Source organism: Sapajus apella, unplaced genomic scaffold, assembly GCF_009761245.1.
Source record: "Sapajus apella isolate SASKATOON/1434 unplaced genomic scaffold, GSC_monkey_1.0 scaffold106, whole genome shotgun sequence".
Classification (NCBI taxonomy): Eukaryota; Metazoa; Chordata; class Mammalia; order Primates; family Cebidae; genus Sapajus; species Sapajus apella.
Genome location: NW_022437046.1, coordinates 4,313,502 through 4,335,555, shown reverse-complemented (window position 1 = coordinate 4,335,555; position 22,054 = coordinate 4,313,502). Strand labels below are relative to the sequence as shown.

General features: G+C 51.1%; 1 protein-coding gene across 7 annotated transcripts in view; it reads left to right on the top strand.

The window, feature by feature from the left end:
* The window catches only part of GDPD5 (glycerophosphodiester phosphodiesterase domain containing 5), a 91,241-nt gene that overhangs the window by 24,197 nt on the left and 44,990 nt on the right, over positions 1-22,054 (top strand). For 6 of the 7 annotated variants that reach the window (XR_004262939.1, XR_004262940.1, XM_032259097.1 and 3 more), the window contains exon 2: positions 11,863-11,946. The gene's annotated coding sequence lies outside the window, so the exon portion shown is untranslated. Of the gene's footprint in view, positions 1-11,862; positions 11,947-12,421; positions 13,455-22,054 lie in introns of those variants that run through there. The other variant, XM_032259094.1, reaches the window with a different exon arrangement.

The window sequence follows — 22,054 nt, the reverse complement described above, 5'->3', positions numbered from 1 at the left end:
AGGCATTCTACACAGAAGAAATTAACTTTGTAAACGTGTCGAGCGGAGAGTGGAGTCCCTGGAGCAGGGAGTTAGCTCCAGGTGGCAGGGCTACCCTGAGGTGAAGAGGGAAGGAAGTGCCTGGAAAGTGAGTTGAGGGGCAGCTTGAGAAAAGTTTTGCATGTAGCTTCCAGGGTGTCCTTCTGTTTCTCAGGCAGTAGTATGAGAGGCTTGAGTACCATCATGAGGAAGCCATTTATGAGGCCAAATCAACAGGGTCTGGGGAGATACTAGACTTGGAGGTGTAGGGAGAGGTCAGAACTGATGGGACTCACACCCAGGTGTAAGGCGCAGGTTATTTACGTCGGTTTTGAATGTGATGTGCATACCTACCGTGGCTTGCTTTCCCTCCCCTTCTGGTATATTATAAACTTCGTGATTGTTCTCTGCTCAGATTGACTCTTTGGTAGCGGAGGGTGGGAGTATAACTACCTTTGCAGAGGAGTCTGGTGGAGCCTGGCAGGACTGGTGGCCTCCTCCTCTGCCCCTAACCCTGTCTGTGGAGAGCGGCTCCTGCTCCCTCACCCTCTCCTCTCCCAGCATCCCTCCCCACTCTGATCACAGCCTCAGAGTCCAAATGGAACAGGCCAGACTGTCCAGTGGGCTGTTGCCACATCTCCTTGAGCCCCTGCTCTGGAACCCTGAGCACCAGCTTCGAGCCCTGGCCAAGCCAAAGGCTTTACACCCTAGAGCAGGTGACTCTGAGCGAGGCCATGGCCTGGGTCCCTGTTTCCAGAACGTTTGTGTCCCTGTGGACCTGTCTTTGCATGGCTGCATGTACTTCCGGGAGCCTGTGTGCTCGCGCCATGTGCCCACTCGTGTCACCTGTGTCTGTCTGTGAATACGTGCTCTCTGTCTTTTTGGATGTTTCTGTATATTCACGCATGTTTGCGCAAGTATGAGGCGGGCGTCTTAGGCTCTCTCCAGGGCCCCCATGATAATCTCGTCATAAATGGCAGGCAGGTTAGGGTGCTCTGAAAGGGGCTAAGTGTGAGGAAGGGCCAAGCCAGGGAACAGGCCTTGCCTTTGGGGGCCTGTGGTCTGAGGGAAGATCCAGACCTCACCAATGTGGCAAACTCGCAGAAATACAAGTTCCCAGATTTGAGAAACCTCTTTGGGACCCCTCATGATGCACTTGGTCTGGGTGTTGTGGATCCAGGGTCAGATCAGACCCACCCCTACCTTCCAGAGCCAGCCTAGGCAGTCAGCGGTGCAGCTGGACACTGGCGTGGCTGCTGAATGGATAGTTATACAGGGCATATGAAAACAGGTGGAGGCATGGCTGGAGTCAGAGAGGGCTTCCTGCAGGAGGAGTTTGAGTGGCAACTCCAGGGCTGTTTGGTGGGAGACGAGAGGAAGGAGATGGATTACAGACCTGTGCTTGGCATCAGATGGCACTGTGGAGGTTGAAGAAGAGGGAGATAGAGAGGTGATTCTCATCTTCCAGGCCTGGAGGTTGGAGGGAATGGAGGTGCGGTGAGATACGTGGAAAGGGAGGGGAGTTCCCATTTGGCGACTGTGGGTGTGAGCTTCCTGTGGGATGTCCAGGTGCAGATGACCAGAGGATTGCAGGATACTTGGATCTTGAGGTTGGTCCAGGTAGAGACAGGTGGTTGAAGCCGTGGGGTGGACAATACTGCCAAAAAGAATGTGAAGGGAAAGGGTGCTTAGGATTGAGAGCAGCAGCATTCAGGCCTGGGCAGAGAGAGGAGCCAGTGAAGGGGCTGGTGAGGTGGGGCCAGAAAGGGGGACAAACACCCAGGCAATCAATGTCCTGAAAGCCAAGGAAGGAAGCTGTTTTTAGGAGGGTAAGGTCGGCAGTGTCGGCTGAGGATAGAGAAGTGCCCCGTGGATCTACCCACACAGAAGCCATTGTTGAACCTGGTTGCAGCAGAGGGCAGTGGGTTTTGCAGGAAGTGGAGATATGGGTGTAGACAACTCTCAGAAGTTTGGATGAGACGGAAGGAAGGAGAGAAAGGGAGGAGATCTGGGAAGGGGTGGAGGGGATGAACTGTCTGAGCCCCAGGCCTGCTCACTGCTGACTGGAAGGAGCCAGAAGAGGAGAGAAGAGGCCAGAGGGAGGAGGGTGAGCTGGTGATCTGTAGACACCCACCTAGTCCTCTGCTGGGGGTAGGGAGGGTGCCTGCAGGGGGTGGTGCTTTCTGGAGGAATGGCTGTGGAGGGCAGAGTGCGGAGGAGGTGCAGTGCTGGGTGGGCAGCCTTCAGTCCTGCCCTGACCTCTGCCAGTCTTCACATCTGCAGGGTAGGGTGGTAGCAGCCACCCTGGGGTGTGGGGAGGATCCCAGGAGGCAGAAGCCACACAAGCTCAGAGTATCCTCATAAACCAGGTTCAGACCGGGAGTTGAAGCTCAGGGCTGGGCAGGCCTGGCTTCTGGTGGTTGTTGCATCTTCTGTGCTCAAAAGCTGCTTCATAGACGCTGCAAACAAGAAAGGTCAGGACATGGATGGCCTACTTCCAAAGAGGCCACACCCAACCCCATCTCTGGGCCCAGCTCCCAATTACAGGGAAGTTCTTCCTTTGAGTCTAGCCTAGGTCTTTCCTGCTGTGCGTTCCTGTCTGGTGAACTTGTTCAACCCTGCTCCATGGAGCCAAGCCTATCAGCTGGCCACTTGGGGTGGCGGCCAGTGTTTTTACAACTTGTTTTCATGAAGATGGTTTGAAGTCTCCCTGCATTCCCAGAATGTCAGACCCGCCCTGATTCACAAGGATTGACCAAAACAGGGTCTGAGCCAACCAGAGGAATCTGAGGACTTAGTCATCCCCCTTGGATCATCTGCACATTCTTCTCCTTTCCTTCCAGTTGAAAAAAAATAAATAAATAAGAAGAGAAGGAAATTTAGCCTCAATGTCCTGGAAGGGACAGCGGCATTTGGGGATGTAAACCTGCTTCGATGATGCTGGCGGCAGATGAAGGGGTGGGGCCCAAGGGGAGGGGTCAGTGCTTGGCTCTGCACTTGGCAGATGTCAATTCAAGTGCATGTTCTGCTGCTTGCAAGATAGGGATCTTTCACAGGAGACTGTTCATGTCTGTGAGCTTCAGTTTCTTTGTCTCTGAAATAGAAACATTAATAGCACCCACCTCAGGTGTCTGAGGTTGGGTGATCTAGAAGCAAACCCTGAGACAAGGATTCGTGTGACAGTGATTCATTGGGAAGCTTCTCTGCTAAGGGAAACCTGCTAAGGGAATAGAAAACGTAGAAGCTGGAAGAGAAGGAGGAGATGCAAGAGGCTTTTTCTGGCCAAGCTCTGTAGAAGAAACTTTGGCTCTGTCTTCCAGAGGAACTCTGGTGGGGACACTGTAGATCATACCCTAGGGCTGGCCCTCCAGGGGCAAAGATGGTGGAGAATTTCTGCTTCTCCCTCCTCAGTCATTGGTAAGGGGCTGTCTTGGCCTTGCTTGTGGGCAAAGGAAGCCCAGCAGCCTGTGGGTGGCCCAGCCCCACACTGCCAGGTGCTTGAAACCCAGTGCACCCCACGCCGTGAATGTGGGTGGAGCGTGGGTGGAGTGTGGCAGTCTGCTGCAGATGATTAGTGCACAGATTATGTGAGATAAAGCATGCAAGGTGCTGATTGCCCAGGAACTGGCACCAGCAAGAGACAGCTGTTAGAAAAGGGTGTGCAGAAGGGGGAATCCTAGGCTGTGTGGTCAGCAAGGATCAGTGCCTTCTGAGAGCCACCAGGTGCTCCACTGCTCCTCAGCTCCAGGTCTTTCTCTATCAGCTCCCAGAGGCAAAATCCCACAGAGTTGCTGCCCCCATTGTTCTCCCAGATGACTTGGCTTTGGGCAATCTCTCCAACCAGTCCAGGTCCCTCCCAGCCCTAGAGGCTGGCCCTGGTGCCCTGCTGTAGTTCTTCCTCCCCAGCCCATCCACCCAGCCCAGAGGGCATCAGTGATAGGCAGGAGGTGGACAAGGCTTAAGGACAGAGGTTAGTTCAAGGTCATGGAGCCACCAAACGCCCACAGAGGAAATCGAGGCCCTTGTGGTCGATCCCCACCTGAGTTGAATTTGGCTTTTCTTCCCTGCCCACCCATTCCATCTTTCCATAGAAGGTGCTCAGGGATAGCTTAGGGGAACTTGCATTGGTCAACACATTCCAGGAATGAATAAACAGGTTGCCCTTCCTGGCTGTACTGACTAAATCCTAAGACTCTGACTACATGACTTTCACCTTCACTGGTGATGTCCGCCTGGGTTAGCCCTCATGGCACCTGCTCTTACCCTCTCCTGTCCCCTGTGACATCACAAGAGATGTTACCCATGATCTGGCCTCCCCACTCAGGCCTCTGGGAGTCAACCTCCTCGCTCCCTCTCCAACAGAGCATGACAGGCCTGGGTGTTAGTCAACACACTGTGACCTGCTGTGTGACCTTGGTCAAGTCACCTTCTGTCTCTCAGCCTCAGGGTTTTTGTTTGTAACCAGTTTTGTTTGTGTTCCCCTAAAATCAGGAGATTGTAACATGGTGCTAATCCCTGCTTGACTCAGTGGGTACCCAGAAAGGTGAAGTGATTTGCCAGTGATTGTATAGCAAAAGGGCAGAGAGGGCCAGGACCTGCTCGCAGCCCCTCAGCCGGTTAAGTGAGCATCTTACTCTTTATCAGCTCTGCTCTGGCCCCTCCATCCCCTCTTTGATTCAGAATTTGAATTAAGCCCTCAGTGGTCAGGATGAACTGAGCCAGGCACGGAAGTGGTCAGTCACTGCTAAGAACTTACTAACTTATCTGATACCCATGTATTGAGTATCTATTGTATAGGGGGTTCTGTGCTCAGATAGGTACAGTTTTGCTTTCACCAGATTCAACATGCAATCCATTGCAAAGGCCTGGGGCACCTGCAGGCACCAAGAGTGAGGGTGCCCTTAGGGTCGTGGTCCCAGAGGAGAGAGTGGTCTAAAAAGTCTAGAGCCCCCTCACTGTCCAGGAGGCAGGCAGGGAGTGGCTAGGTTAGGGCGGTGAATGGCAGGGAAACAAGTTTGTTCACTCCTGGGTATTCACTGCTGCCTGTGGTGGGTCCAGCACTGTGCCAGGCTGGGTTTGAGGCCGGGAGACAGCTTTAATCCACCGTCAAGGCCTCCACCCCTTACGTATCCTGCCGCCTTTGTTCGCGCAATGTGCTTGGTGTGTTTGTCTACACCATTAGCTTGTGGGCCTCTCTAGCAGGGGCCCCGTCTGTCTGCTAGGCACACAGGAGAGCTCAGGAAATGTGTGTTGGTGACTGGATTTTTAGTGTCTAGACTGGCTTGGTAGTAAGAGTATGGCTCCAAGAGACCCCAAACCCTCTCGATCCTTTGTTTACTATCTATAAAAATATCTACTGCAGCTGAGCATGATGGCTCATGCCTGTAATCCTAGCACTTTGGGAGGCCAAGGTGGGCAGATCACTTGAGCTCAGGAGTTCAAGACCAGCCTGAGCAACATGGCAAAACCCCGTCTCTACAAAAAAAATTACAAAAATTATCTGGGTGTGGTGGTACACACCTATAGTCCCAGCAACTCAGGGAGGCTGAAGCAGGAGAATCGTTTGAGCCTGGGAGGTGGAGGCTGCAGTGAGCGGTGATAGCGCCACTGCACTCCAGCCCGGGTGACAGAGTAAGACTCCTCCTCAAATCTGCAGTGAGAGGCTAAGAGGAGTAAGATAACATACATAGAAACCTTGGCCTCATACAGAGAGTATGGCCAGCCCTTGTAAATGGTGGGCAGTATTACAATAGATGGGCCCTCAGCACTGTGCCAGGCTGAGCAGGAAACACGAGGGAGATAGGGTCCAGCCCCTGTTACATCCACTGCACACTGTACAGTTTACACAGCCCTGTCCCACCCTGCTCACTGGTTCTCCCTGTCATCTCAAGACAGGGTCTGGGCAGGTGCCAGTATCCCCATTTGACATAGGAAGATGCTGACCTAACTTCCAGTAGTCAAGCCAGGAAGAGAAGCCAGGTCTCTTGGCTCTCTGTCTCCTGCTCGCTCCTCTGCTCCCCCACTTCCAGAACTCCCTTCCTGCTCTCTGGAAGCTCTTTGTGAAAGATGCTAGGAAGGGCAGTGGGCAAGGAATGTGGAGATTTGCTGGCCCAGGTGTCAGGGTACTGAGGATACACTGTGGTGGCTTTAGCCCAAAATGGGTCACCGTGACTAGTAGGTCCAGAGGAAGGGGGCAAGAGGAGAGGGGCAGGAGGGAGACGGAGTGGGGGTGCAGAAGCAGAGGAAAACAGCTGTGGGCCACAGGTCACCCAGACCACTGCCCGGCTAGCTGGCGGGGGGCTACCAGCCTGGCACAGCAGAGGCTGCTGGGCGCTTCCAGCCTAGCCGGCTCCCTTTCCAGGGGGATGGCCTAACAAAAACAGGGGATGGAAGACCCTGGGTACCCTGGCTCCCCTGCAGCGTGGTATTGGAGACGAAGGGACTTTAAGGAGTACAGGGTCTGTGGGAGAGGCCAGTCAAGTTGTGGTCACTGCCCTGGAGGAAATTTGAGTGCTTACTGCCCTGGAAATATGGCCTCATGCACAAGACATAAGCATAAGGACCTTCCGTGTGGAGAGCAGTTCTAAAAGGCGGACTGGGGCAGGTAGGGCTGGCTGGCAGACGAGCGGCTGCTCACAGATGTGAAGTCACCAGCATAGGTGGCCTGGGCCCTACAATATGAGAGGTAGTAGGTGGGGAGTGGACAGGCCTCTCCCTAAATTTGGAGAACTGAGAGCAAAAATGCAAATACATACATCTTTGTCAAATATTTGAAGGTTGTAAAGCAAGCTAGCAGAGTGTTAAATAGATTTGATTTTCCCACCTTGACAAATGTACCTTCACAATGTACATTGAAATACATGTGTAAAGTTTAGTTTTATTGGAGAGTGATAAAATATCAAGAATGTCTGAATTTAATTATTGCACATTTCTGGGTATTTTGTTGTTAGGCTGATGATGTTCAGATAAGACTTACAATTCTTTTTTTCCTTTTTCTGAGACAGATTCTCACTCCATCACCCAGGATGAGTGCAGTGGCACGATCTCAGCTCACTGCAACCTCTGCTTCCCAAGTTCAGGTGATTCTCCTGCCTCAGCCTCCTGAGTAGCTGGGATTATATTGAATATATATTCAAATTATACATATGTGTGTGTGTCTGTGTGTGTATATATATATATATATAGTATTTAAAGTACATAACATTTGTTGTTGTTATTGTTGAGATGGAGTCTTACTCTGTTGCCCAGGCTGGAGTGCAGTGGCATGATCTCAGCTCACTGCAACCTCTGCCTCCTGGATTCAAGTGATTCTCCTGCCTCAGCCTCCTGAATAGCTGGGATTACAGGTGCATGCCACCACGCTCAGCTAATTTTTTGTATGTTTAGTAGAGAGACAGGGTTCGCCATGTTGGCCAGGATGGTCTCAAACTCCTGACCTCTGGCAATCTCCCCACCTCAGCCTCCCAAAAGTGCTGGAATTACAAGCATGAGCCACCACATCCAGCCATCAAATTTTATATACGTTAAATATAAATCACATTTTATTTTTAATCCTTTAGATTATTGCCATCAATAGAACACAAGTGATGAAAATCTTGCTTATAACAATATAATTAGTAATCTTGCTAAAATAAAAATAATAAAATACATCTTATGGGATAAATAAAAATGAACTGTGTCTGGGCACAGTGGCTCATGACTGTAATCCCAGCGCTTTGGGAGGCTGAGGCAGGCAGATCACTTGAGGTCAGGAGTTGGAGACCAGCCTGGCCAACATGATGAAACCCCATCTCTTCTAAAAATACAAAAATTTGTTGGGCATGGTGGCAATGCCTGTAATCCCAGCTACTTGGGAAGCTGACGCAGGAAAATAACTTGAACCTGGGAGGCAGAGGTTGCAGTGAACCAAGATCTGCAGTGAACTAAGCAACTGCACTGCTTAGTTTTGCTGTCAGCCTCACCCGGGCCTGGGTGACAGAGTGAGACCCTGTCTCAAAAAAAAAAAAAAAAGTAAACAAATGTAAATGTAAACACAGGAAAATTTATTTTATGTTTTCAAAAGTGCTTTTATTCCATAAAATTATCTATCAAAATTAAAACACTATCCATCACAGTTATTGAAGATCAGATTTTTAAATAAAGTATTTAAATAGAGATGAAATATTAATTCAATTTTTGAAGATTTTATAGAAATGAAACTATTCACAGTTTTAGCATTCAATGTCCATCTACTTGCAAAGTTAAAGAATTAATACCAGACTTCACATCACATTAGTGTGAGTAATGTGAGTTGCTGAATGTTGTAAGATGTTCCTCAGCCACCACATGCATTTTTGTGAATATCACACTAATTCATGAGTACTTTTAGAACCACAAATTAGAGCAGGAAGAAATTCCAAAATAAAGGATGTGCAGCAGGACTGGAATAGAGATGCTTGCTTATGCAAGAAGCTGGTGCTGGCTGCTGTCTGGGAGGAAGGCTTTGACAAGCTAATTTGTCTCCCCTTAAATATTTTTACCACTCGGGCCCCTCCTGCTACACCCCTCCCCGAAGCAGCATCCATCTCCACCCTCAGCAGCAACACAAACCATAGACCTTCACAGCATCTTAACAGAACCACCTTTTGTTCTTCAAGTTCAGGAAATGGAGAGGCCTGGTCTGGTAGCATGCCTGTAGTACCAGCTACTCAGGAGGCTGAGGTGGGAGGGCTGCTTGGGCCTGGGAGTTTGAGGTGGTAGTATGCCATGATCGTGCCTAGGAATAGCCACTGCACTCCAGCCTGGGCAACATGGTGAGACCCAGTCCCTACCTCAGGCCTTAAAAAAAAAAGAAACAGAGAAGAGTTTCGCTGGGGCCTTAGTGGTGTTAGGAGCGAATGTTTAGGATTACAGGTCACATGAGTGTAACGTGACAGAGGCTCCTGTGTAGGCTAATGAATTGACTTGTGAGTGTGTGTGCGTGTGTGTGTGTGTGTGTGAGTGAGTGAGAGTGATGTGTGGGGGCCCCTTTTCCCTGTCCAAGGGTGTTTAGGGGTGGGCCTTCTTGCCAGTAAAGAGTTCTCTATCATACAATGAACAATAGACAAATAATAGATCTTATGCTGTAGCTAGAGTTTTATGTCTAGGTATCTTAATTCACTCATTCACTTCACTCATGTGCATTTGTTCATTCATTTAAAACTCTGCATTTGCCGGGCTCTGCGGCTCACGCTTGTAATCCCATCACTTTGGAGGCCAAGGTGGGCAGATAACCTGAAGTCAGGAGTTGGAGACCAACCTAGCCAACATGGTGAAACCCCGTCTCTAGTAAAAATACAAAAGTTAGCTGGTGTGGTGCGTGCCTGTACTCTCAGCTACCTGGGAGGCTGAGACAGGAGAATCACTTGAAATAAAATAAAATAAAACCCTATATTCACTTGCTCCAATCCTTCATTTCATTTAGACTACCAGGCCATAGTAGTCTTTTAGTGCAGCCCATGATCCCATTGGTGAGGATCAAAGAGGGCACTGATGTATCTAAGACACACAGCCAGGCCATAGCAGAAAAGTGCTCAGGCCAGGCAGCAAAAAGCGGACGGCGCATGCCAAGTTTAAATGTCAGGTAAAATCTGAGTAGATGTTGCTGTGTCCCAATCAGCTTCCCTTCCTTCACCAGCTTCCCCTACCCAGCCATCTGCCCCAGGGCACTGGGGGATCTTAGCAGTGGGGGGGTGGGGGGCTTCTGCTTGAAGAGTGGCTTCCTGTTTGGGGCCAAGCACTTCCTTCAAGTGACTCACAGGCTCCTACTGGCCCCGTGCTGGGAAGGCAAGGTGGGGGTGGAGCCAGACCCTGGCGTGTCACTCTCTGCCTTTGACCCCAGCTGGCTGACCTGACACAGGGCAGTGGGCACAGGCTGGAGGTAGGAGGTGGGGAATGGCAGGAGGATGTGAGACCATTCTGCCTCACCCAGCCTGGTGGACAGGGGCTCCAGAGAGGACGGAGTGGGAATGGGGGCAGCCCCCACATCCAGCCAACCCCACACATAGTTTCCAGGGCAGCTGTGGGCCCGGGCGAGGCTGACAGCAGAGCTGAGCCCTGGGGAGACGCCATGGTACTTTCCTTTCTGACAGACAGTAAGGTATGGTGGAAGGAGCACTGGGACAGAGTCATGGACTTGTATGTCTCACACCAACTTTCTGGTGGTCATTTTGGTTTTCTGCCCCTCTCTGGGCCGCAGTACCCCTGTCTGTCTGATGTGGGAAGGGGTTTATGGCTGTGACATTTTGTGCAGCTTGGCGGTTTGAGCTTGAATTCTGGCTCTGCCACTTTGCTGGGTGTGTTCATCTCTCAGAACCTCCATTTTAAAATCTAAAATAATAATCACTTTAAGTATTTTACATATGGTAACTAATTTAATCCTCACATTGACCCTATGGGGTAGGTTTTATTAGTAGTAGTATTTTATACGTAAGGAGATTGGGGTACAGAGAGGTTAAGTAATTTGCCCAGGGTCACACAGTAAGAGACAAGATTCTTACTTGTGTAGTTGAACTCCAGGTCCCATGCTCTTAACTCATTCTGGGCTCGCTACTCAAATTGTGGTCCAGGGACCTGCAGCATCAGCATCACCTGGGAGCTTATCAGAAATGTAGAATCTCAGGCCTTAGCCTAGACTTACCAAGTCAGACTGCATTTTAACAAGTTCCCTAGGTTTCCAAGGTCTAAGGCCCCAGGAAATATAAATAGACGAATGGCTTCTCAAACATCAAAGTTGAAAGGAGAAGCCATTGGTCTATTTATATTTTCTCTGCCACTTAGGCCTTAGGATCATTGTAGGAGGTAGAGGAAATAAGTATGTTTTATAAACTGTAAAGTCCTGTACATTTGGGGTACTGTGAGAAACCTGGGGACTGGAGGTACAGAGGGGTAGGCCTCGGAGTGTCCTAAGTGCTGGTCTCTCAGTGGCTGTCATTCCTAAGAGGTCTCTGAGTCCAGCTCTGTCCACCCCTGGTTCACACACAGAGGTGTGTGTTTGGTTGTGTGTTTCTTGCCGGTGAGTGACTCTAGAATCCAGTTGGGTTGGGGAGAGTTGTTCTACTGGCACCAGGAGGCTCAGGTCCCAGCCCTAGCCCTGCCTCTGTGTGATGTAGGTAGGCTTCCATCCCTGCAGCCTTGGTGTCCCCTAGTAGACAAGATGTTAGCTCCTCTGAAGCCTGCAATGCTGACCTGCAGTCTCCTCCTCACCTCTCCTGACCCCTTTACTCCCCGTGGCCTGTCCGTACCATCTCTTCTCCCAGTTCCTGGGCGGGGAAGGGGGGTGGAGGGATGCCCTGCTGGCTGCAGGAGCTGGCGATGGGGGAGGTAGTGCATGAGTCAGAGCTCAGGCACGTAATTGTGGTGCCCCAGATCCCACCTCCGGGCTACCAGCCTTCCCTTAGCAGCTGCTTTAGAAGAACAGCTGGTTTGGCAGCTACTTCAGAGAAGCAGGTCCCTGGGCGGTGTGAAAGGGCCTTTGCCCCCAGGGTGGCTGTGCTTTGGATCCTGGGTCTGTGCGTCCTGGAGAGTGAAGGAGTGGTTCAGGGAACAGGTTGTCTGGGCCTGGGGCTGGTTTGTGGGCAGCCTGCGTGGAGGTGGATTGCATGTGCCGGGTTTCGTGGCTGGGGATTAGATCATGTATGTCCTGCCAGCCCACCCACCAGCTTTGTGGCTTCCCCAGGGCAGGGACTTGGTGTCACCTGTCCTGTGGGTCCCACACCCAGCACAGGGAGGGAAGAGGATGGGAACTCACTAAGGGTTAAGTGGGAGGGTAGAAGGCAGGGTGGACTGATGAATGAGCTCACTGGGTTTATCTCCTTGTCCCCTCAGCCCTCCCTGTGAAGTGATATCACCACCTCCGTGGACAGGACACCCCCTGGAGCCCAGCTCACAGCCACTGGTAGCTTCTTCCAGGTAAAGAGAAGAGGGAAGGAGAAAGGAATTAGAGGCAGGCTGCAGAGGGCAGATCACTGGGTTCTTACACATTGTCCACCTCTCCCATGGGGGCAGCACTCTACAGTTTATGAAAAAGGCATAAATGGGATTATTATCCCATTTTATGGACAGGAAGCAACTGAAGCTCTGAGTAGAGTTGTCTCTTGCTTAGTACAGCGTTCCAGATACTTGTCTGAGAGCCCCTGAGGCTGATGCCATGGTTATTCCACTTTATAGGTAAGGAAGCTGAGGCATACAGGCATTTAGAAACTTGCCCCATTAAATACATGGTACAGCTCGGTTTCAAACCCAGTCAGGTAGCCAGGCACTGTGGCGTACACCTGTAGTCTCAGCTACTTGGGAGGCTGAGGCAGGAAGATCACTTGAGCCCAGGAGTTTAAGCTGCAGTGAGCTATGATTGTGCTACTACACTCCAGCTTGGGTGACAGGGTAAGACTGTGTCTCTAAAAAAAAAATTTTAAATAAATAAAAACCCAGGCAGGCTGACCTCTTCACAACCCCTATGATTTACTACCTCTCAAGAGCCCAGCATTAAACTAAGTTTCCTTGACCTCCAATCTGAGGGTTGAATGGGCTCCCAACTCCAGAGAAGATTTGTATTTTAAAAGAGAATCCTAGAGAAAGTGATGCTTCCTTCAAAGGAATGAATGATAAATAGTGGATTTGGAGGCTTTAGTATAATGGAATTGGCATGAACTTTCAAGGAAGGCCAGCCAACACCTGGGACTTTCTTCCTCAGCATTTGAACAAGGTCAGTTTTCATAGGTCACCAAGGGGAAACCTGGACATTTGAAGGAAGGGAGGAAAAGTTTAGGCTCCAGGTTCTTAGATGTGCCTGGAAGCAGAGATTGCTGCTCTTTGCAGAAGACTGTGAAGAGTGGCAATGTTCGTGACAATGATGAAATTGGTATCCTGTGCTAAATCTGAGGTCATCTTACACTAGATCTGGTACAGAAATGTGCAAGTGGATATCAGAGGTTTAAGAAAAATTTGTGAGAGAAAAGTACCTACTTGAGTTTTTTTTTTTTTTAGTAACTTAATTTTTTTCTGTAAATTGGGAAAAGGCTAATTATTATTCAGAGACAGAATTCAGACCCGGCTCAGAAGTGGCTCTGCATTTCTGTGGTGTAAGAGGCTTTGATTGGTTCTTTCTTTCCTTCTTTCTTGCATTTAGCCAGCTTTTTGACTGACAACTGAATAGGTACCTCCTTGGTGCCCAGCCCAATGCAGGGGACATAGGTGCCCTATACAGTGACTCTTCTAGCAAGGACAGGGTCTGGCTTATCTTGTGTCCCCATCACCAGGTATGGGGTGCAGACACTATAGGTCTTCAGAAAAGCTTGGCCAAGTGGATCAGAAGTCTGAACCTGGAGAAGCTCTCAGTCTGGCAGGAGAGGCAGCCACGGAAGCAGATAATTACAGCACACTGAGGCCTGTGATCATTCTCAGGAGCGCTGCCAGATGATGTGAGCACAAAGGGAGGAGGCAGTGGGCTTTTGTTGGGGGGAATTAGCCCAAGCTTTGCACAGGGTCTGTTTGTTAAGATGCATGGGATTTGGATTGGGATTTGGGGAGGGCCTTCCTGGCGGAGGGCCCAACCTGAGCAAAAGGCCTAGAGGTGGGAAAGCTGGGTAGGTGGTGTCCTTGGAGCACAGTGGTGCAAGGAGGGGCAGGGGAGGACAGAGACAAGATTGCTCTGTACAAGCCTATCCCATACTCACATTCCTCCTCCTCCTCCTCCCTCCTTCATTTACTCAGTGTGCTCCATTCTCCCACTCCTCCATCCCTGGGACTGAGGAAGAGCCAGCAGAAAAAGCCAGCGTTGCCCCTGGTGTTGAATCCCTGGGCTCCTGGAAGGGACTTGTACAAGTCAAACTGAGGGTGGGGGATGCTGGAAGTCTCCACTACCGTCGAGTAGTAGTCCTGGGGCCCTTCGCTGGCTCTGCCTGTTCCCAGATAACCTGTCAGTGTCAGTCGGGGAGAAGGGGATGGGGTGGGATCTCTTCTTAGGATGGCTTTCCTGCAGTCCTGATGGCTTGGTGAGAATCACTCAGCCCTCCAGGGAGAGAGGGGCCTGTCACTAGGAGTATGCAAGCCTAGGGAAGCCATTGGCCGGTCTGGAGAGGTTGGAGGACCAGGAGTAAGAGCGGCACAGGGGATTTCTGAATGGAAGGGGTGGCTGGATGGAATGCCTCCAGGACTTTGGTGCTGATGTTTTGTGACTTAGCAGTCTGAAATCCAGGGATAGTTTGAAGATGTTAGTTGAATTGTTCAAGGAGGATTCCATGACTCTGTGAGTCTTGGGTGAAGTGATTCTAGAGCTCCAATTTGGGGCATTTACAGCCTGAGATTTTGAGCTATGAGATGCTAAGCTCTGCCCTCTGGACATGGCCAGGTCACTTTTGGTGACTACTCAGCTCAAGCTCATAGCCCTGACCTGGGAAAGAGAAATCCTTTGTGTGCCAAGAGAGCTGAAGGCCCCCAGGCAGGCTCCTGAGCTGGAGAAGAACTAATCTACCTTCGTCCCTGGGCCCTGCCAGCCTCCTCCCAAGAGGAATGGCAATCAGAGGTCTCTTGGGATGGAAGTGTTGGGTAAACAGCATGCCCTGGCATCATCGTGGAAAGAGGTTAATACTGACCCTAATTATGTCATGATTGATTCTTTGAGGCTCCGGCTGAGCCCCAGCCTTGGCCACTGAGCAACGTTTCCCAAGAATGAGCAGGCCTGCAGGGCCTGTGTGCCACAGGCCCCACCTGGTCTTCCCCTCAAGGCCTCTCACGCTGCCTCCTTCCAGGCACCTCACTGAGCCTCTCCTCACTGGCAGCTGCCTCTGTAACTTAGACTTCCTTCCTGCCCCTAGGTCTGGTTACCTTCTCTGCAGATTCCATTAGAATCTAGTGCTTTCTCTGAGGTACAGAGAGGTGGACTTCCCCAAGGCTGCACCGTGAGATGGTGGCAGCCATGATCTCTCCATTCAAGCTATCGAATGAGACTATGCAATGGAAAATAGACTGAATTGTGAGCACCCTGGAAAAGCAACCTGCAGGAGGCTGGGGCTGGAGAGCAGTAGCAGGGCCGGGGATGGGTGGGTTCCACATTTCACTGGCCGGGCTTTTTTCAGAGTCTTTTCTGTCTCTCCCATCTCCAGCCCTCACCCTGGGGCCAGAGATTCCTTTTGTAGGTTTGGGTTTGGTTGTTTTGTTTTGGGAAACGGTCCAGTGGGTGAGCTGTGTGGGGTGCCTCTACCCTGGGAGAAGCCCCAGTCACTGCCCTCCCTGGCACCCAGGCTTCCGTTGTGCTGTCTCCTTACCTAAAATACCCTTCCTTCTCCCCTTTGTGCTGCAAATCTTTCCTCATTTCTGAATTCTGTGTGGATCCCACCCTTTCCCGGAAGCCCCTACACTGTAGTCAGGAAACACAGAGTTGTGGGATCCGTAAGGGACTGTGACAAGTCAGGAAGGGCTTCCTGGAGGAGGGGCTACCTGAGCTGATATGAGCAGGAGTTTGCAAGGCACTGAGGATAGGTGGAGGGGCTCCAGGCCTAAGGTGGTTTCACAGGCACACCTGGGTCGGGAGCAGGGATGGATGAAGCAGTGAGGAAGGACCACAGAAAGGCCTGGTCCTGCTCCAAGGCCGTGATCCCAGAGCGCTATGGAAACAAGTTACCACGGCCCTGCACCTTTCATGCCTGGGGTTTTACCGTAAGGGAAGTTTGGGGTCATCACTGTTTGTGAGTCTTCTAGGCTACAATGCACCTACACCTTGACCCCTGTCAAAAATGGTGGACACCTGGGCAAGGCCAGAGCTCAGGCCTGGTGCTCAGGTTGACCAGGCACCTAACCTTGTTATAGGCCTTCCTGCCACTTTCATCCAAGTTTTGAACTGCGTCCCAGGAGGGTGACCGTCAGGATGCCCAGTGATTAGCCGTGGGAGTGGAGGGGGCTCTTCCGCAGTCAGACCAGGGAGGGATCAGGGATTGGTGTTCCCTTTTCCTTGAGCAGTCCCCTCTCTACTTTGCTACTAGGGGTGAGGAGAGAGCGAGTAGCTAAAGGGTTTTAGAAATTGAGTGGTAGAAAGGCCCTTGGAGATCAGCTGAGGGCGTTCAAACCCTCCCATGATACAGATGGGGAGACTGAGGCCAGAGGCTTGGGGCAGTCACTCAGATCTCTGGTGTTTGAGCTCAGCCTCAGACCATCATCCCAGGGCTGGGCTGGGGTTGAGGCCCAGCAAGGGCAGCCATGGCCAAGGAGAAGGGGGGTGTCTCTCCATCTGCGTGCTTGCCCCCTTCCCCAGGGCCCTAGCATGCTGCCAAAGGCTGGCCTCCCATCCCCACCAGCCCTGGCACTGTTTGTGGCGGGGGGGTTCCTTTCCTCCCTAATGTTCCTAGACTCATTCTGTGCCTATGCTTTCCTGATACCAACCAAAATATTGAGCTTGGCCCTTTGAGGTACAATTTGCAGTTATACGGATACTGTAGCTGGCGTTGACATGGAAGGTGATAGAAACGTGAATAGGCCTGCCCTGTGGGGCTGCAGCCGTGGAGAGCCTGGACTTTTGAGTTAGCAACCCTGGGTTCAAATCCTCCCTCCTCCATGCTTAGCTGTTTGACCTTGGACGAATTACCTAACCTGTTGGGGTGTGTGTGTGTGTGTGTGTGTGTATTTAATACACTTTTTCAAAAGCAGTTTTAGGTTTACAGTAAAGTTGATTGGAAAGTACAGAGAGTTTCCATATACCTTCCTCCCCCTTTCCCCTCCCCACAGTCTGGTGTATTCTTTACGTCTTATGTTAATATGGTACGTTTATTACAACTGATGAACTAATGTTGGTTAATTATGATTGACTGAAGTCCACAGTTCATGCTGCAGTTCGCTCCATGGGGTTTGACACGTGTCCATTATTACTGTGTCATACAGAAGAGCTTCACTGCCCTCAAAATTCCTCAAGCTCCACTTATTTGTCCCTTCCCCCTGAGTCCCTGACAGCCACTGATCTCTTTACTGCCTCCATAGTTTTGCCTGTTCTAGAATGTCACTTAGTTGGTATTATACAGTATGCAACTTTCCAGATTGGCTTCTTTCACTTAGCAATATGCTTTCAAGGTCTTTCTGTTGCTTTTTGTGGCTGGGTAGCTGACTTCTTTTTACTGCCAAGTAATATTCCTCATTGTGTGTGATGCACTGCGGTTGGTTTACCCAATTCACTCAGGCCCATGTTTGCAATCTGTTAAGACCTCTGGCCACTGCTCAGGAAGGTTGTCAAGGGGAGGTGATGCCTATGTATACTTGGCATGGTAGCCAGCAACGAACTGGAGTGCCCGCATCACCCAGCAGCAAGTGCTGGCACAACAAACAGTAACCACTGTGGCTAGTAGTATTTACACTGTACCTATGTTAGCTCAGCCAGTTCTTTTTATTATTATTATTAATTATTTTAGAGATGGAGGTCTTACCATGTTACCCAGGCTGGTCTTGAGCTCCTGGCCTCAAGTGAACTTCCTGCCTCGGCCTCCTCAAAGTGCTGGGATTACAGGCATGAGCCATGGCACCTGACCTCAGCCAGTTCTTGAACACATTTACTGAGTGCTTAAAACCTGTTAAAAGCTGGCAACACAGTGAATATCCTGGTACCAATCAAGGCTTGGGATTGCAAATAACAGAAACAATTCAGGTTAATTTGGCAGAAGAGTTCTTGGAAGGAACTAGAGTCGTTTCCAGAATCTGAGGGGTCTGTAGACCCATGCCTGGGTAGGAGTGGAGGGGCCCAGGTACAGCTAAGCTTTCCAGGCTGTTGTCTCCTCTGGTGCAGCTGCCACTGGCCTCACAGCACCTCACAACTAGTGCAGATGTTCGTGTGACTTCCAGACTGGGGCACTTAAACAGAAAAACAGTTTTATTGGGATAAAGTTCACATACCATACAATTCACCTATTTAGAGTGTGCAATTCAGTGGTTTTCAGTATATTTTCAAGGTTGGGCAACCATCACCATTATCTAATTCCAGGACATTTTCTTTCTTTTTGGGGGGCTGCGGGGACAGGGTCTCACTCTGTCACCCAGGCTGGAATGCAGTGGCACCGTCTCAGCTCACCACAACCTCCACCTCCCGGATTCAAGCAATTCTCCTACCTCAGCCTGCCAAGTAGCTGGGATTACAGGTGCAGGCCATTACCCCCTGGCTAATTTTTGTATTTTTAGTAGAGATGGGGTTTCACCATGTTGGCCAGGCTGCTCTCGAACTCCTGACCTCAAGTAATCCACCAGCCTCAGCTTTCCCAAAGTGCTGGGATTACAGACATGAGCCATCATGCCCAGCCAGGGTCATTTTCATCAGCCTAAAAAGAAACTCCACACCTTTTAGCAGTCACTCTCCCTTTCCCCCTGCCAGTCCTCGCAGCCCCTGGCATTCACTGAGCTACTTTCTGTCTCAATATTTGCCTTTTCTGGTCATTTCTTATACATGGAATCATATAATATATGGCCTTTTGTGAACTTACCATGACATCTTCAAGATTCTTGTCGTCGTATGCCTCAGTGTTTTACTCCTTTTTATTGCAGATCTGGGCACTTCCATGTGTTACCCCATCTAGTCCTCATTCCCCAGATGGGTAAAGTAATGCTCAGGGAGAGGTCCAGGGTCACATAGCAAGTCAGTTGAGGGTGACCAGGCTAGAATCCAGGGACTCCATGATCACAAAAGGGGCTGGGAGCAGTGCAGTGCAGTGGTGGGTGGGGGGGTACACAGTGTGGGCCTGGCAGTTATGGGAGGGAGAAAGGGTAGGGAAGCGGGCAGGTACGTCCTGGGATGTGAGGCTGACACAGGACCCCAGAGGTGCACGCCCATCCCCAGCATCCTGCCTCCACTTCATAGTGGGCATTTACGCCATCTCAGGCATGGACTCTTGCAAGGCTTTTCCCTGTGCAAGCAGGAGGCTGTGCAAGTTCAGGGGAGGGGTCAGGAATCCCGACAGAAAACAGGACTTTGGGTTGGGGAGGGGCCTTGGACATCAGGCTCAGAGGTGAGAGTGTTTTCTTGTCCCAGAGCCAGCAGTGGCTCTTGGCAGGGAATTTCTTGGGAACTTGGCTGGTATCAGCAGTCCTGGGAGGTGGCTTGGAGAAATCGATTGGACCTGTGTAATGCCATTAGCCCTGGCAGGAAGGGGAGGAGATGTGATGGACGGGTGGGGGATGGCGGGGAGAGTCCCGTCTCCGAGCTTGTCCCAGCTGCCAAGTGTGGTGTGAGTAGCACACCTCTGTTAGCAGAACTTCTGGACACTTCTCTGGAGTATGGTCCAGGAAGTACCTTGTGCTTCCTCCTCTGCTGCCCTGTTCTGCTCCCTGGGGACATGGGGTTAATGCAGGCCATCCCGGTGGGGGGAGGCAGGCGTGTCCACAGTGCTCTCACAGTGTGCCCAGGTAAGAGGGAGGGACATGCCAGGGATATGGGAGGCTGGGGAGACCTCTAACCAAACTGGGGCTCTGGAGGAGGGAACCTCTGAGACTTGAAGGATCAGGAGGTGTTCTCCAGGCGAAGGGAGGCCAGGCTGGAAGAGCAGTAGGGTCAGATCCTGGCCATTGCCTGTTAAGAATTTCAGTCCAGCTGCAGGTAAGAGCTTGGATTGGAGGGATAGGGCTGACAGCAATGAGTCTGGAGGAGTCCCCAGCCAGAAGAGATGAGGCCTGGAATGGGAAGTGGCTGAGGGGATGGTGAGAAAGGGGACTTGAGGGGTATTAGAAGCAGGTTGGGGGTGATAGGGCAGTGTGGCTGAACTGGGTCTGCAGGGCCTGGGTGACTCCCCTGGAGACGTCCAGGAGCTGCAGGCTACCTCAATCAGAGGCAGAGCCTGGCCTTGGCAGCATCTGGTAACTGAAGCTATGGGAGTGGACAAGATGGCCCTGGCCAGGAGAGCACACAGAAGAAAGAGAAGAGGTTTGCCTCCCAGAGAATCCCCTACAGTTATAAACAGGAGGAAATGCACCTGGGGGAAGAGGAGACTCTGAGAGCCAGAATCAGCGAAGTCCTGGGCGGAGGCATGATGCACGAACTTCTAGTTCCCTCTTTCCCAGGTTTGAGGTGGAATTTCCATTCCTGGGTGGGTTAATACACAGTCGTGGGGACAGGGGAGGAGCAGACAGAGGACATGCGGGAATGAATCCCAGTGGCAGGGGAGTCTCAGGAAAGGAGTGCGAAGGAAGGGCAACCTGGGGCAGGCTCCCACGTGCAGGATGTCCACCTGCTATACCTCAGCATTGCAGTACCTCCTGGCACCTTTCCCCTTCCCTGCCCCCAATTGTGCATCCTATAGAGAAGTCAAGGCAGAAGCTGTTACCCGATTTTACAGATTCAGAAACCAAGGCTCAGGGAAGAGCCTGAGGGGCCCCAGCCACAGAGCACATCAGTGCCAGGCGAGGCAGCACAAACCTGGGCTTCTTTCCACATTGCACCTAGCTCCTCCGTTCCTGGGGAGGCAAGGGCAGATGTGGGGGCTGACATGACAGTAGAGACTCCAGTCTGGGGAGTGCACAGGGTGAGATCTGGCTCCCCTGGCTATGGACCCTGGCCTCCCACCCCTGCGGGAAGGCTGTGAATGTGGGAGTGCCTATGTGGGCACACAATGCTCCCCACATCTTCTGGAGTATAGTAAAGCTGAGAGCACCCCACACCAGCCCCCACCCATGGCCTCCCCAGCCCCATGGGAGCCAAGCTGTGTCCACACCCCAGCCTCTCCCCCAGGCCCTGGCTCAGGGAAGCCCCAGCAGCTATACCTTGGTCCACATGCCTCCCCAGGGCTCCCCCGGACGGAGGCTGCACCAGACAGTTCCCAGCACTCAAGAGACTTCGGGTCATTCAGTATTCCGAGCAAGCCCCTAATGCATCTTCCCCTCAGACTGGAGGCTGTAATCTCTGCACTGAGGTGAGGTCAGCATTGGGTAGTGGCATTGGAGGGAAAGGCAGAGGCCCTGAGTGAGGCCTAGTGGTGGAAGTAGTGAGTGAGCCTGAAGCTCAGCAAGCTCCTATGGTGCAGTTCAGCCGCTGGGCCTTTGGGGAGTGGCAGCATCTTAGGAGTTCATCTTACAGGCCTCGGCTCAGTGCTGACTCCGGGAAGCATACTTGGCACCTGCACCGTGGTCAGTGCCCACAGGCTCCCTTTCCTCCCTCCATCATACACTGCACTTACCATAAGGCTCGTGAGCCATTAGAGCATGGTGACTGCAGGAGTCCGCAAACTTTCCCTCTAAAGGGCCAGACAGTCAGTATTTTAGGCTTTGCAAGCCATATGGTCTCCGTGGCAACTACTCAAGACTGCAGTTACAACAGTTAAAACAGCCGTAGACAATACATAAATGAATGAGCCTGGCTGTGTCCAATGAAACTTTATTTATGGACACTGAAATTTGACTTTCAAATAATTTTCATGTGTCACAAGATATTTTTGTTTTGACTCTTTTCACCACCATTTAAAAACATAAAGGCTATTCTTAGCTTTCAGGCTGTGCAAAAATAGGCAGCAGATCGGATTTGGCAGGCCCGTGGGTTAGAGCAGGGCCCCTGGAGCCAGCCTGCCTGGGTGTGAATCCTGGCTCTTCTGGGTGACCTTTGGTAAGTGGCTCAACCTTTCTATGCTTCAGGGTTCTCATTTGTAAAATGGGAATGATGATGATGATACTCTGGGGATATAACATAGTGCAGTCACGTTGGAAAACAGTTTGGCAGTTCCTCAAAAGGTTAAACATAAAAATTACCATATGATCTAGGTGTGGTGGCACACAGCTGTAGTCCCAGCAACTCAGGAGGATCGCTTGAGCCTGGGAGTCTGAGGTTACGGTGAGCTACGATTGCACTACTGCACACGAACTTGGACAACAGAGCAAGATCTTATCTCAAAAAAAAAAAAAGTTACCGTATGACACAGCAATTCTTTTTTTTTTTTTTTTTGAGATGCAGTCTTACTCTGTCGCCTTGGCTGGAGCACAGTGGTGCGATCTTGACAACCTCTGCCTCCCAGGTTCAAGCGATTTTCCTGACTCAGCCCTCCAAGTAGCTGGGATTACAGGTGCACACTAC